General features: G+C 39.7%; 1 protein-coding gene across 6 annotated transcripts in view; it reads left to right on the forward strand.

The window, feature by feature from the left end:
* PALLD (palladin, cytoskeletal associated protein) overlaps window positions 1-15,824 on the forward strand; it is a 187,451-nt gene that overhangs the window by 106,061 nt on the left and 65,566 nt on the right. For 2 of the 6 annotated variants that reach the window (XM_041479770.1, XM_041479769.1), the window contains exon 1: window positions 13,687-13,983. The exons of 3 other annotated variants lie outside the window; for them this stretch is intronic. The gene's annotated coding sequence lies outside the window, so the exon portion shown is untranslated. Of the gene's footprint in view, window positions 1-13,643; window positions 13,984-15,824 lie in introns of those variants that run through there. One more of the 6 variants, XM_041479767.1, reaches the window with a different exon arrangement.

Here is a 15,824-nt window from a genome sequence, read left to right on the forward strand (position 1 = left end):
GGGTGGCGGGGGGGAAGGTCCTTAAAACACACAACTGAAGGTGCAAGGAAGAGCAAGAAATTTAGGGTAATAATGAGATACTGACTTCCTTGTGTGCCAGTGAAAAGACCTGCCAGCAATAAGGGGAGTTTTTGTGCAGCAAATAGTTCAGAGGTCTGTGCTCAGCTTTGCTCCTTTAGTCGTTGAAAAGTCAAGACTTGGTGTGGTTTCTGTTTCTGGAGTTGTTTAAACATGGTTTCTTTTGTTGTTTGTACCTATTGATATCAGTAGAATAAGAATGTGTAAACAATTATTCACCAGGATAGCTGTGATACCATGAATTGAATTTGCTGCTTAAGAATGACTGCTGCAGTTGCACTTGCCTTCACAGTGGGTACTGGCAGAAGCTCATGAAACCTTCAGCATCTCTAGGCTCTGGCCTGCAGCTCTCCCTTCGGAGTATATATCTTCTCAAAGGAACTTTGACCTTTCAAAGTTGTAATTGAGATACAGCATCCCAGAGCATGAAGTACTCCTCAATCAAACCTCACATCACAGTCTTTGTCATGTGCTGAAAACAGGTGTTGTGTGTTGTTTAGCTTTGTCAAAGAGAGGTCTCTCTCATGGCCTAACACTGTAAAAAGGAAAATATTGCACCTTAGAGCACCTTAGCACCTATGTTATCTACTCCATTACCCTTATTAATCTCCTATAATTTTAAAGCCTAGTTAAAAATTCAAGTAGGGACTTAAAAACTAATAAAACCACGTGAAAGCAAAATGTCATTCATAACAACTCATGTAAGACCAAAAAACCCCAACAAACTGCCAAAATTTGGGGGTTTTGAGCATGGATTTTTTGGTTTTTTACAGAACATGGTCTTTTTAAGCCATGGAAACTGCATACTTGCAAAACTGTTGTACCTACTGAAAACCTATACAGATAAATAGAATTTCAGTGCTTTTGAGAAACTCTATGTATCTGCTTCTTCATTGACTTTTCAGAATATTTTACCACAGGATACCCCATGATACCTGTTCAACCTTGTTTTTAAAGATACTTCCAGTTTTGTTTTTATTTAAATTTTCACTTTAACAATGAAAAATACTCTTTCGGAGAAAAATCATATGTAGAATACTTCAGAATCTTCTGGATATCTGCAGGTTAATATTTCTATCCTACAACAGAAGTGTGGACATTTTATTGCATGTTTTAATTGAGTTTAAAGTGAAAACCACCTTTTTAAAATAAAATTGCATAGCGAGAGTGGTAAAGTTTTTATCTAAATTCAAGATAAAACAGCAGAAATAATTAAATGTACGGCACAATCTTTCTACCATTTATGGTCATGGCAAAAAAAGAAATGGGAAAAAATGCGCAGCATTCACTGGAAACTAGATAGCAAAAATGAAGTGATTAATGGGAAGTAATTTAGATTAAGAAGAATACATCTTAGGAAGGCATCCAAACCTGCAGGCTTATGTCACACTTCACAGATTTTGCAAAACTGTTCCAATAATTCTGCTTGAATGAAATGTAGCATTTTAATATTCAGGCTTACTGCAGTATAAACACATTTGTCTTACAGTACTTTCTTGAGATGAAGCTTTATGATACTATATCTCTTTGCAGTTTATTTTCATCTCAGCTGGCTAGCTGATGTATGCAAAACTTGATGCTTCCCAAATATACAAGTAAGAACTCCAGAAAGAGATGTATGGTGCAGACTCTCTCAAAGGATTTCTGTGGAAGTTGAATGAACATGTAAGAATGGGTCAAAACCAAAGTTAAAACTAATTTGGACAAGTTTGTTCATCCATTTCTACCCAAACATATCTCAAAAATTACATGAAAATGAGTTTCTAAGTCAGGTACAAGAAGTTACTTTCTTAGTCTTCTGTGCATTCCTTTGATCTCTGTTCTCTCACTGTATAACATCTCACAAGTTGCCCTGTGGTCATCTTGAACAAATGTTGGGAATGAAGGCAAGATAAACTCCTTGCTTTCAGTTCTTGTGCCTTTTATCTGTGAGTCAGAACAAGATGTCTAGAGACATCCTGCTAAGCCAGGAGCAGTCCAGAGATCTCCCGTAGGCCACTCTCTGTGTGTGATTCATGGACTTCTGACCCAGTGGAAAAAAATCTGGCTGAAATGATGATGTCATACTGAACATTTCCAAAGCTGAATCTTTGGTAGCAAGGGGTTTTGCTTGTTTCTTTTTAAATAAAAGAGCTTATGATCAAGCCAAATATAGGCATAGTTTAGTGCAGAGAAAAAAAAGTCTGATTTCTGGTACTATTCCGATCATGTCAAATAAATTAATTCTCTGCAGAAGTGCTCGCATGCTATAATGTCCTTAACATGTAGTAAGCAGACCCCTTTAATTAATTTCAACTTCTAAACTTCAATTTCAAAGGCACCTGATTCCCACCAATGGAAACGTTACAAAGTGGTGAGAAGCTGATTGCAGGTTCTTCCATCAATGTGCTGTGGACATCTTTCATAAAAGATGATGTTACACTTCCAAGAACGCATTACTGCTTACCAACAGACTGAATGCTTCCTCCATGGAAACCATGGAAAATGTCCTGGTGGGTTCTGCACCAACACATTTGGCATAGACGAGGGTTGTGCTGGCTTAGTGTCTCTTTGGTTGCCATACAGAGAGGAATTGCTGATGCAAGATGTTTTGGTCTGTAAACAAAGTATCATGCAATGGTGAAAGAGCTCTCTTAAAAAGCATTTTGTTGCAGTGTACAGTGTTGGAGTGGTTCATGATCCACTAAGTAAGGAGAAACACTAGTCAACAGCTTTTCTGTGTATTTTAGAACAATTGCATTCCTTTTTCTAAGCCAAAATATAGCCATCACCATTACATAACTGTAAATCTTTCTTGAGAAGTCTGGTTCTCTTCCTTCATTTCCTGTAGCATGTTAGCTGCAGCTTATTTCAGACTGTTTTCTCTTAAGCTCCTAGAAAATGTAAACAGGGCATAAAAATCTTGTCTACAAATCTTCTAAGTAATTCTGAACTCCCACAAGGAGTACATTACCCATAAAATCCGTGATTGTAAATTATTACTGAAGTTTTTTGAGGGTTGTTTTGTTTTGTGTCATTCTGGTTTTATATGTTTTAATGTCTAGGAAGAAGAAACCTGTTTTCTAAACCAAAATTAAGTCTTTAGCATGTTGTGCTTTGACAGCCCCAATCTTCATGATGCATGTCTTTTTGTTATATGTAATGGGGGGTTTTGGTTCCTCAAAGTTCTGTTTAACTTGTGAGCATCCTACAAAGGAAGATCTTACTAGAACACCACACCAAGAAAGCTAAAATTCTTTTGTATTGTTAATTTTGTTACAGTGCTGCTTTATTCTCTGTTTAGCACTATCTGATCTGTGGATCTGTTCTGCCCAACAGACTGAGATGAGTCAAACTATGGAATAAGACTAAGTTTTTCATTTTTAGTCAGCTTCAATTTTTCATTTATCCATTTCATTCTGCTGCTCCTCACAGCAGTCTGTGCTTATTTGCTATTTGCCACTTCCAGATATCACTAGTTATCATGTTACAAAGTCATTCATTATATATTTCTTTGTAAAACCAGATTGAAAAATGATCATCTACTTGCAGTTGACTGTTGTTTCTGCTGCTGTTCTGTGTATTTTCTCCATTTTGATGAAAATATGGTAGTAAATTTTTTCCAGATCTAAATGCAATGGGCCTTGCCAGCTATGCATATGGACAATAGTGCTTCCTCTTCCAAAGAATTTGTGCCCAGCTCTCTGACATGTGCATTGTCCTTGACTGCTGCTCTAAATACAACTCAGTGCATGACTTTTGACCACTCATAACTACATAACTCATAACTACCTTACATTTCAGAGTATCTTTCATACAGGTCTCTCCCAGCATAAGTTTTAGCACTTCTACACTGAAAATTCTGACAATATTATTTTGATATGAATACACATGGGTTTCTTACATAATTAATATCGCTTCCATGGGTCTATAATCATAAAACATGCATTAAGATTAAATGATAATTTTAGTTGAAACTATAAACTGATGCATAGTAATTATTGTTGGACAGTTGTGCTAGTGAACAAATTGGCTAGTGTACAATGGGCCTGTTTTATCACTTAAGTCAATGCAGAGCCTCATACTTTGGCAGGGAATTTTTTGAAGATCTGTATTAAAATGCATTATTATCAATATGTATATCTATACATTCAGAATATGTTAAGATGTTTAGTCTGAGAAATATGATTTTGTGTTATTGAATATGTTTTACAATATCACTAAATGTTTTAGTGCTTATGCTAAAATGCCAGTAGTTTTTATTACAAAGCTGAACATTAGCACAGAAAATCAGTTTTAATTTACTGATAAAATGATGAGGGTTTTTTCATTGTTTTCATAATTCCTTTAATAATAGTTAAGATTTTGTCAATTTTGAATTCAGTGTTTCCAAGCAGCAGGTTGAAACAGTTGTTGCCAGTACTCTAACCTTGGTAAGTGGTTGTGCACTGGTGCTGAGTACTTTCATATTCAGATGATAAAACTACTCAAGTCTGTTGCGTTAATGATGTGGTCTTTTATGGCACATTTCTGTTCCATTGCTCATCAGGAGCCTTCTCGTTTTTGACTACATGGAACTGCCACAACATGGATGTGGGGCTGGACAGCATGAGGGCACCCTCTGGCAGAAGTGAAGGAGAGACAGGATATGGTGTGATTCTCTGAGGGCAGTGATTCAAACCAGGGAGAAGGAGGCTGCCATGGCTCAGTCTAGTTGCAGCTGTAGATTTACTGTGAGCTGTGGAGTAGTTAGAGTGAGGGGGTTCACTCAGGGAGGTGAAGGAAGCACAAACTGGCAGGTACTGAAAAGAGAAGATGATGGCACAGGGAGCAGATATGTTCTACTTGCCTGGAAATAAACTTGCACATTAAAGATGGCCAGTGGGGTCAATGACAGGAATTTAGCTATCTGGAGTATTTAGAGAGACAAAACCTGTATTTTGAAACCTGTTTGACCAGACAAAAAGAGGACTGGAACTTACATTGAAAGTCAGTTGAGTAGTAACTTCCAGACCTCTGGGAGGTCACCCTTTCTGCAAGGGTAGAAACCTAAGCTTTCATAGGCATTTCTCTTAGATTTTTAGATAGCTGTCTTGAGAGCATTGCCAGTTTCTGTTGCAGCAGAGACATACTGCTACTTGCAGAAGAGCAAATGTAGAAAAACACGTCAAAGGTCGAAGGATATGTCCTCCTACCCTGAACATGTCTCTTGTGGTGTCATTTGTTCCATTCAGATGAACCGATGTCAGATGACAGGGCCTGGACAGTAAATTGCTTGCAGAATCAGCAGTGAGTTATTTGTCAGTAGCCTGAACACCTGCTGAAGATGATGGACTAGTTCTGAAATAACCTGGTACTCTGCAGCCTTTAGCAGTAGAAAGGATGAGCTCCATAAGATACTGTATTTTGTTTTAAATTATTATTTAACAATGCTTCATCTTTGTGACATTAGTTTAATTTATTCTGGAAGTATTTCTGTATTTTGGATTTTTATTTTAGCATTTTCTTTGTCAGTTAGGAATGTTTTATTTATATTAATCTTGAAACAGAAATTTGAAACCTGATCTTTCTGGGCTTAAATTCTCCTAAATTGTTCCTATGTGTTTCTTATTTTGCTGAAATTGTTTGGTTTGTTTGGTTTTTTTCTGAGGTGAATTTTAACATGCTAATTTAAATATGTAATGTAATTATGATGTCATCAATATATTTATTCTGTTATTTTATTAAGCTGTTCCCTTATGTTTTTCTAGTTTGAGAGTTTCTCACAAGTAAACAAACTTGTTCAGGCCTCTGTTGAGGGCAAGAATGTGGTATAAAAATACCAAAGTCGGTTTTCTGTTGAACTGAAAGTACAACTGACCTGTGTGCAGCAGGAAGATTAGGTTATAAATGCACCTTTGTAATCTCTGTAATTATTTTTTTCAAGCACTTGTGTCCAGGAGCAGTCACTATTGCCCTGTACATCAGTGACTTAAAGCAGTGCTCTCTGTTCCAGTTTACTACTTGTTTTCAGCTTCATCCAACATCCATGGGAGCTTGCAACAATGGAAGGAGTTTTAGCATTATTTAAGGACTTGTTTTCATAACTTAATACTAGGGAACCATATTGAGAAATACAGAAGTGCTTCCAGATTCCCAGACAGACTTAGAAAGTTTGAAGTTTAGCTATACCTTCTTCTTTGATTTTTTTCAAAATGTTGTTTCTTGTCACACTGCATGAAAGGACTGTCTCAGAACACTTTTACTAATTTTAAATCACTACTTTGTTAAGGGTTTTCCTTTTAAGGAGTAACAGCTCAATAAGCTCCTTAGTCAGATAACTAGATCTCTGGATCAACTTTTGTTTTAGCTGTCAGTGTGGGCATATTCAGTACATATTCTCCTGAACTGTTGTCATTTTCTCATTTAAATGTAAAGAAAGAAATCACTTCCTACAGGATTCCTTGATCTTTGTTTAAAAAAAAAAAAAAAAAAAAAAAAAGCAACCCCATGAATTGACTTAAAAAGACTAAATCTAAAAGATATGAACAAAAAAAAAAAAAATACAGTGACCAACAGGACTGGGTTTTGGTTGGGTTTTTGTTTTTTATTTAAGTGTTCTTCTTTGCTTGCTGTGGCTCTTATGTACAGGTTGACAATTCTTTCTCATGAGGTATCTGAAGTGCCACTAAAACTGAGTATCAAGCAACAGGAGCAGCAGTAGGGAGTGTTCCCCTAGCACATTTCACTGTCTTCCTGCAGGTTAGTTCCTCTTCGTAAACGCTACTTTTAAAAGTTTCGGGATATTTTAGGGTAAAGATAGTCTTGCTTTGTTTCTTCACGTAGCATAACAGAATAGTAACTTTTTAAAAGTTAGGTAGCAGTTGAGGGATTCCTTTTCTCTGCAGAAAGCACCAGTGAAATCCCCACAGGACACGCTGTAACCTGTTCTAAAGAACAATGGAAAACACGACAGGAATCTCTGAGTTTTTACACTGGAACTCCATCGCTTCATTTTCCTTTGTCTTGCTGCCAGTGGTTGCAGACGCAACCGGGGCGGCTCGGGGAGCGCTGCTGCTGGGGGTTCGGCGTCGGCCGTGCGCTGGGAGCCGAGGCTGCCGCGGGGCTGAGCCCAGGCTGCTGCAGTGCAGGGCTGAGCCCAGGCTGCTGCAGTGCAGGGCTGAGCCGAGGCAGCCGCGGGGCTGAGCCGAGGCAGCCGCGGGGCTGAGCCGAGGCTGCTGCAGTGCGGGGCTGAGCCCAGGCTGCTGCAGGGCAGGGCTGAGCCGAGGCTGCTGCAGTGCAGGGCTGAGCCGAGGCAGCCGCGGGGCTGAGCCGAGGCTGCTGCAGTGCAGGGCTGAGCCGAGGCAGCCGCGGCGCTGCCCGAGCCCCCGGCCGCAGCCCGCCCGCCCGGCCCGGAGCTGCTCCTTACATGGGCATGGCCGCGGCCGGCGCGGCTCGCCCGGGGCCCGGGCGGGGTGGCCGCTGGAGCCGGGCCGGGCCGAGCCGGGGGCGGTGCGGCCCGGGGGGCTCAGCCAGACAAAGAACAGTCCCGGCAACCAAATAAGGAAGTTGGAGCTGGAGGATTTCAGAATAGGAGCAGAGGGGGAGATGCCAGGGAAGCCGGGGAAGCAGTCTGTGTGCAGGGAGCTGCTCTCTCCTGTTACCAGCGCAGTGGTGAATGCAGGGGATCGAGGCTTGTCTATATCCTTCTGTGATCTTCAGCCAGCAAAGTTAAGAACTCAAGCTGTGTTTGTCATATTTTCTCATGTTTCTGAAAGCTCTCTACAGATTTTTGTTTAGAAAGGAGGGGTCTTTGGCAGCCCCGTTGGTTAGCAGACTGAAGATAAATGAGTCATCCTTTGCCAAGGGGAAAGAAGAGTCCCATTGCAGATAATTTTAGGCATTACAAAAACATATTATGATTTTGTCTACTGTAATGTTTTGATGAAAACTTAGAAATTCATCTAGAAAGGCTACACAGGCGCTCCTGAGAGTCAGACCTGTCTTTGTGTTAAGAACAGTAGTAGAGAAAGAGAGAAAAGAAAGAAAATAAATACTAGAGAACCCTAAAACTGTCCTGACAATTTGGATAGAAAAGCATTTCACAACAACATAAACATGGAAAAATATTATGGGATTTCAGAAATGCAAGTGAGGTACTGGTTTAAACGTAGGTGTAAAATTCATGCCCTGTGATCCAGTGTCTTGGGATGTTTTACTTACTTATATGGGCTGAAGTTAAAAGGTCTTATTCCTGGTGGAAAAACACGTGGAACATCATTCACTTTTTCACTTCAGACTCACTTAAAGCAGGAAGAATCCACACAACAAATATTCTGAAGGAAGAGCTACAATCTCTGCTGAGTGTGTGAAACCTGGGATAGAGAAAACTAAATAGCTGTGGGCACAAACTTCAGCAGTAATGTTTAACATACTGGCCTGGTTCGCTCTGATTTCAAAATGTTAGCAACAGTATGTGTCCTAAAGTCACAGCCTTTATAGCAAACAATTACATGCACTGTGAGCTTGACATCCTGATGAAAGGAAGTAAGTTATGCCTTGATCTTGAAATTGTGACAAGATCAGCTCATAAACAGCTACTGAAAAACTTTTTAAATACTGTAGGGAAGCCTGGCTCAGAAGAAACAGCTTCTTTATCTTTCCTGACAGGCCTTACAATTACAGCAGCTGTAAGTTACTGAAGTGTAGCTAATTGAAAGATACAACACACTCACTATTGCCATATCTGGGCTATTAAAGAAGGAAATGTAGTGTTGAGATTTGAGTTCAGAACTGGGAAGGACTTACAGGTGACATTCAAACTGCTGTGATCACCTGTAACTTTTTTTAAAGCCTTCTAACATTTTTAGCATCTGAAGTGAAGGTAGACCTCTCAAATTCATGGCACTGCTTGTAAAAGTGAGTTTCAGTATCACAGCTGAAAAGTGTTATGTCAGCTTTACTATGAAGTAAAGCCTGAGCAGTCAATGGGGGTTTTTTCTAGGTTATATTTTGTTATATTTAATTTTCAGAGCTCTCACACATTGCAATATCAGTAGTTCTGCAGGCCAGGAAATCTCATGGATTACTCATGGATGAAACAGACCAGTCACATGGGTATTGCAGTATCTAGGAAGTTATTGGGGTACTTGACTTCTCCATATGCTTGTTGTTCAACCATCTCTGTTCCAGTTCCTTATTAGAAAGTGCCTACATAGTGGACCCACAGTTTTCCTCTATGCTGTCATAGGAGTTGCACAATAACTCTGATCAATATAATTTAATTTTTTACCCTGAGGACCTTTGCTATTTTAGTCTGAAAGGTGAAATAGTGGTATAACAAAGAAGACTTGAGTGTGAGTCACTTTGTCACCATGTATGTACTCACACATGCAAGTGTACGTATCTTTCACAAAAATGGTAACTGCTGCCTTAGGAAAATTGACTCAGCAATAGAAACTTCTAATCTTTGGTTTTCTGATGGTATTGTTAGAAGTTTGGACAAAATTCTTCTTGTCGTTGTTGTTGCTGAATCCTGTTTTCCTAGATCAGAGACTGCAGTATGATTTGCTATCAAGTGTTGACCCTAGCTGTGTTTTCCTTTTTGCGAAGCACATAGCTTTAACAGTATGTATTTGCAGAATTGAAAGTGATGGGAAATGTTTGCCTAAATATTCTTTCTTGCAACAAACATGTGACCTTTTAGTTTACAGAAGGGCTAAGAACAACAAAAGCCACAAACAGCTTGGTACTTCCAGCTCAGACATTGTGAATTTCACCAAACAGAAATAGTACCATACAAAGCAATTTACAGTTACTACCTCAGTGTCTGCCAAGTTAGGTAGTACAGGATACTTGAAATAGTGCTAAATGCTTTGGACTGGCACATGTTTGGTAACTACCATTTCAGAGGTATAGTCTGTCACTTTTTGGTTTTGGGAAATCCTAATTTGACATTCTGGCCTTCTAAAGAAATCTCAAACTCTCACACATTCCAAGAAAATCAGTGTCCTGTTCCTGGCTTAAAAATCCACATTCAAAGCTAAGCAGAAAAGCTTTGACTCTTCTGTCAAAGTTTTGTCTCACAGTATGGGAGGTGCTGTAGTTTTATGGAGATACTTTTTTTGTTTGTTTTAAATAAAAAATTTAAAATCTGCAGTGGTTGGCATGCCAAAGCTTATTTTGCGCATCTAGTGTAAATGGGATGCATTTCCCTTATGTAGGAAAAACAGGGAGATTGCTGAACTGGCCTCCATAGACCATTGAATTGGGTAAGCTGCATACGAATCGGTTTGGAAGCTTGTAAAAACTCTTTCAATTCCCTCTTCTGGTCAGTCCTTCGGGTCTACTTTACTGACATTTCCATCTGAGTTTAATGATGTTTGAACTGTAATATGATGCAAAGCTGCATTGTAGCTAGCTGAATACTATTTGGATTGATTTACAGGCATGCCTATATCCTCGCATTAATTTCCAGATTTTAAGACCAAAAGAATCTTGTGTCATGTGTCTCCCTCATTAGAAAACACCATTTGAATCTCAATCACATCTTCTTCCTGCATCTCAGAATTTTTTAATTTTGATTTGTTGGATTTTTTTCTTTTGTCAAAACATCCTGTTTTGATTTAAAAAATTTGAGACTTCTGGTCTTAACTAGTGTGATCAGAATTGCACACTCCAGTATAGCTTTGAATGTCTCAGTTAAGTCAACAGCTACAGTGCTAAATTTTTACATATCATAATGAGGGAAAATCAAGGAGAGAAAGATAAAAAAGGAAACAGAAGTGCAGCTTTTTGTATTATAGTAACACCTGGAAAACAGCTGTTGTTTTTATTTATTAAAATATAGGTATGCTATTAAAATACACTTCCTTCGCTGAAGATACACTGCAGGCAAAAAGATTGTATTTAAATGCAAATTATTCTGTAATAGTTTAAGAATTTGACTGACTCTCTCATTAAGTCCAGTGAGTTATTTTCATTTATTTTCACTCATCGCTGAGGATGTGATTACTTTGTTAAAGATTTTCTCCCTGCATTTTCAGCTTTTCTTTCCTGAAGGCATCCTTTTTAGTTTTTGTACTTCCAACAATACTAATTTCATTTTATTTATGGGGTGATTTGAAAAGTAAATCTTAATTTTGTGAAGTTTCTCAAAGTCTGAATGAATGCTAGCAAGAAAACTTCAGGCCATCTGGTGTTTGCCTGCTTTACTAGTAACATCTACCATTATCTTCCCTGGTCCACAGAAATGAATTGCTGGGCTCCTTTACTTCATTTTTCCAAAAGCTGTTTGTTATCATTATAATCATGTTTTAATTATTTCTTTTAAATCTTAGGATGTAATTGGAGTTGTAGACAATTGTCTTTTTATGTGAGTTAGTGTCCCTCATTTTGGTTTGCCAGTTATGCTGTAGATATAGTTGGAAACTCCTTAAACCAGAAACAAATGTTCCTGGGACCAGAATTACAGGCAAAGTTGTTTACAAGAAAGAATCACAGATCATATTAAGTTAAGCATATGGTTTTGCTTCTTTTCTCTTTGGATCTTTATCTTGCAATGTGCCTCATGCTTGTTTCCCAGTAAGCTGAGCTTCGTTTTCACTTTCCATGCCCAAATATGCTGTGGAGTCAGAGACAAGGAAGTATCTTGAACTAAGCTGATGTGCACAAGTTGTCTCTGCTTTCATCTTCCATCCCCATGAACTGAACATACACAAACACACACAGACATGTAATTCTTCTGTACAAAAATTTTAAGAGCTGTGACAAAAGAAATGTTGGAGAACTGAATGCATGTCTTTGATGCAGTATTATCTCAATCTCTTATAATCAAATACAAAGGAGAAGGTGCAGTTAAGAGATGTGAAGTCCAGGTAATGTTTTTCTATCACTGACTTTTCCTACTGCACATCAGTCTGCTCTTTGTTGTGTGTCTTACGTTATCTGCACCTGTTACAGGCCGTAACAGAACTGTGTTCTGCTTTTTAGAGAAAATTCTTGACAAGCATGCCTACCAAAAATCATAGAGAGACCTGACCAGCCATGAGTAATACTCCTTTTATCTTTGTACTATCTTAATACCATGTGTATGAGCTGCCATGCTTCTTCCCCAGAGTCATGGACCAGAATTGGAAACAGGGTGCTAGTGCAGCACCAGCCTTCTGACTGCCAGGTTCTGGCATGCCACTCTGTTCTAGCAATGGGGAGATGCTTCATTTTCCTCACCCTTTTCCTAATTGGCAGCATTCCTCTGTTCTTCCTGTTGTATTCTGGAGGGATTGAGTGATGTGGAGTGAGTTCTGAGTCCTAAAGAGGGCTTAATGGTGAAAAGGTGTGAAAGGGGTTGAGTAAGCAGAGAAATTTTCAGTGCTACCTTGTTCTGCATTGCCCACTGTGAAATGAAGTTTCTCAGGTGGCGGTCTTGCTCATTTTGGAGGTTCATACCAGCTGGGGGAAAATAGTTATGGTGATGTTCTTGTAAACCAAGTAGATTTCCAGGTATCCAGAACTGATCTATAATACACACTGATTGGAAACTGGATCCCAGAGAAGAAAGAGGATCACCCTTGCTTTCACCTGCCCTAAAATTTTTTTACTGTTGTCCAGGATGTTGAGCAGAGATGAAAGGCAGCATGTTCATACACTTACTTGCTGCTCGTGAGGTAGTAAATGCAAGTGATACCCCTGATCACCTCCATGGGCTAAGCATGGAATTTATAATAGTGATTTTATAGATGTATCTTTTGAGATTATCTATCTTGTTTCAAGCAGATGTTGAATTAGATGTTAGTAGTCTTTAGTTGTGTACTGTGATTGCTTATAAAACTGATGTTGGCATGTAACCTGTAAGAAAGCACTGGATCTGGACCAAGTGGATTATACTAGGAAGGGTATGAACCAACAACAGAAATCTGACACTCTTTATCTCTTGCTGGGGGAAAAAAAAAAAAAAAAATATTTACCTTCAAATGAATGCCTTAGTGGAATATGTAGTAGTAATTAGTGTATTTAAAATAAGTGACACCCTGGAAGGTTTTGCATAATTAGATCACAAAGCAACTAGATTTTTGTATCATATAGTAAATTTTCTCTGATCACTGATGCTATTTTTTGCTAGGTAAAGGCACAGTGGACTATTTGTAAAACAGATAACTATAGTGAAATAGCATGATTTTTTTTCTGAAAATGTTTTAAATTCAGTTTAATCTGAACACTTGGGGTCTTGGTAGTGATGAGTAATGGCATAAGTGTTAATTTAAAAGAACATAGGAGCGTTAAAGGGCTTAGAAGAACAACTTGAAACATCACTTCTGCAGTTCTGCATTAAACTTGTAGCCATCCCACCCGCTTGTCATTCAGATGAAGATGATGTGGCAATCGTGGAAACTTGCTTCGAAGAAGAGCTGATGTAAATTCTCGTAGCAACACTTTTGTGCAGCTGTATGGCAATATGGAAGAGCCTGGGATGTTTCTCTAGGCTGTTGCAGCGCCTTCTCAAATTTTTCTGCTGGCTATGGATGTTCCTGGAAGGAAAAAAAGTGAATTTCCAGCCTGGGACCCGAGCATTTTTTGGCAAAAGGCGTACCACAGAGTCACAGTTCTCGCAGCTCTGAAGGAGAGGAACCAAGACTTAGGCTGCGGCAGCGGGTAGAAACATCCCGATGGCGACTCGCTTCGGGAAAGCCGCGTCTCGCCGCCGTTCCCGGCAGCCTGGTAACGCCTCCCGCACGCATCGGGGCGCCCGGGGCGGCCGCGGGACTCTTAACGTGAAGCTGCCGGAGTGGGCCGCGCCGGCGGCGGCGGCTCCTCAGTGAGTCACGGCGCGGAGCGGCGCCCCGGGCCCGCCCTATATAGCCCCGGGTACCTGCGGGCGCCGCTCCGCTCCGCCGCGTCCGGGACAGCGGCGCTCGGCTATGTGAGAGCTGCCCGCTCCGCCGTGCCCAGGTAAGGCGGCAGGGTACTTTCAGGAGTTCGCGGTGACGTGTCTTCTTCGGATGAGGTTACCGCACGGCAGAAGCGGTGATGGGAGGCGAAAGGTCAGGGCACATGAAATCGTGCTGTAATCGGAGCGGGCTGACCGCTCTTCTGTCGAGTATTTCTACTTTTGATCTACTCTTTCTTGATCTTTTAGTTTGCCTCATCGTCTGTAGTCGCGTTCGAGTTTGCCTGATGCACTTTATTTGCCGTCCCCTTGGTGTTTCCAGAGGCAGAAAGGATGCTTTTGTGGTGACTGCGGCTCTGTGCATCTCTGTAGCCCAAGACTTGCAAAGTCAGTCCTTCAAAAACATGATAGGGCAGTAAACTATGGGTGCCTTCCCAGCCTTCTTTGTACGAGACTTCTGTAGGAACCCAGTGATAGTTCTGGATGAAGAGAATTGGCAATGGGCAGGAGACTTGATCTTTTAGAAGTTTTGCTACAGCTTCTTACCCAAATGAAACCAAACATTGGAGTTTTGGGTTGTTCTGTGGAATTCATACGTCTATAAGGAAGACATATTTGGTCATCTAGCACTTAATGTACTCTTGTAGCTAAATTTTTTTGTCTAGTGTTTATCACTGCTTGTTGAAAGGAATTTCGTGTTACTTAGTAACTTTGTAACATATAACAGTAACAGCTTTGGAGGTTTTTTCCCTTCTTTTCCAAGTCTGCAGCACACATCAGATATTTGTTTAAGTTTCAGTAGTGAAGACAAAAAAAAAAAAAAAAAAAAAAAAAAAGGAAAGTTTCCTGGCAGTAGGCACATAATTAGAAAGAAGGCTGGGAAAAGTAAGACTGGCCTTCTTTATAATGATGTGTTTACAGAAACTTGGAAAGCAGAGATATGCATTGGCTATCAAAGAGAAACCAACGTCTGCTATTGGAACATTTGGGTCAGCTTTATATTAAGGAATATGGCACTGCAGAGCACACATCTAAAAATAGGAGTGGACACAGTCAATGTTTCATTAAGCTTTGAGGTCAAGAAACAATTTTTTCCATGGTATTCTGTGGCTGTATTGAACTGAAACCATGATTCCTGTGAACAAACCTTATATTTCTGAAATTAACTTTGTAAGATGTGCGGAAAGTTTTGTGTTCACTCGTGGGTTTGTGTGCACAGAGGTACACTGGCATTCTGGGGTGGGAAAAGTTTTGATGACATTCTTTAAGAAAGCCCTGCAGTTTCCAGACATCCAGAGCTGGTCTGTGATTCACAATGCATACCAGACATAAAAGGATTAAGATATAGAATTGATAACAAGAGAATGGAAAAAAAATCATAGAAAAAGGTAAATGGCTCTCAGCATATGTCCATTGATTGTATTTAAACCACTTCACTATGAAAATGGGGCAAATACTTGTGAGAACAAGATTCTGAGAGAGATTGTGTTGCATCCTGCTTTTGGTTTCAGGATGCAACAACAACCTGAAAGATGCAACAACACCTGAAAGAACTGGCTGTGAAATGATGTTCTTTTACTAATTTTCCTGGCCAGAAGGAGAAACACTGTGGGAAAAGGTGGGGGCAGAGGGATAAGAGTTTGAATAAAAGAAACTGGAAATATGGGGTAGGAGATATACAGATGCTCTTGCAATGTTTGAAACACATAGGAATATGCAGGTTGGATATTGTTGGAATTGGGAGTGTCTCATTTGGATAAAACAAATCCTCATCTTTGAGAGAGGGGAAATCTGATAGTGGATCTCATCTTTGAGATGAGTTTTCTTTCATCTTTGAGATAGTGGAAATCTGATAATCACAAAGTCAGAATTTACCAATTTATCACACACTGCAATCTGACAC

This window comes from Pyrgilauda ruficollis, unplaced genomic scaffold (assembly GCF_017590135.1).
Source record: "Pyrgilauda ruficollis isolate IOZ18807 unplaced genomic scaffold, ASM1759013v1 scaffold5, whole genome shotgun sequence".
Lineage (NCBI taxonomy): Eukaryota > Metazoa > Chordata > Aves > Passeriformes > Passeridae > Pyrgilauda > Pyrgilauda ruficollis.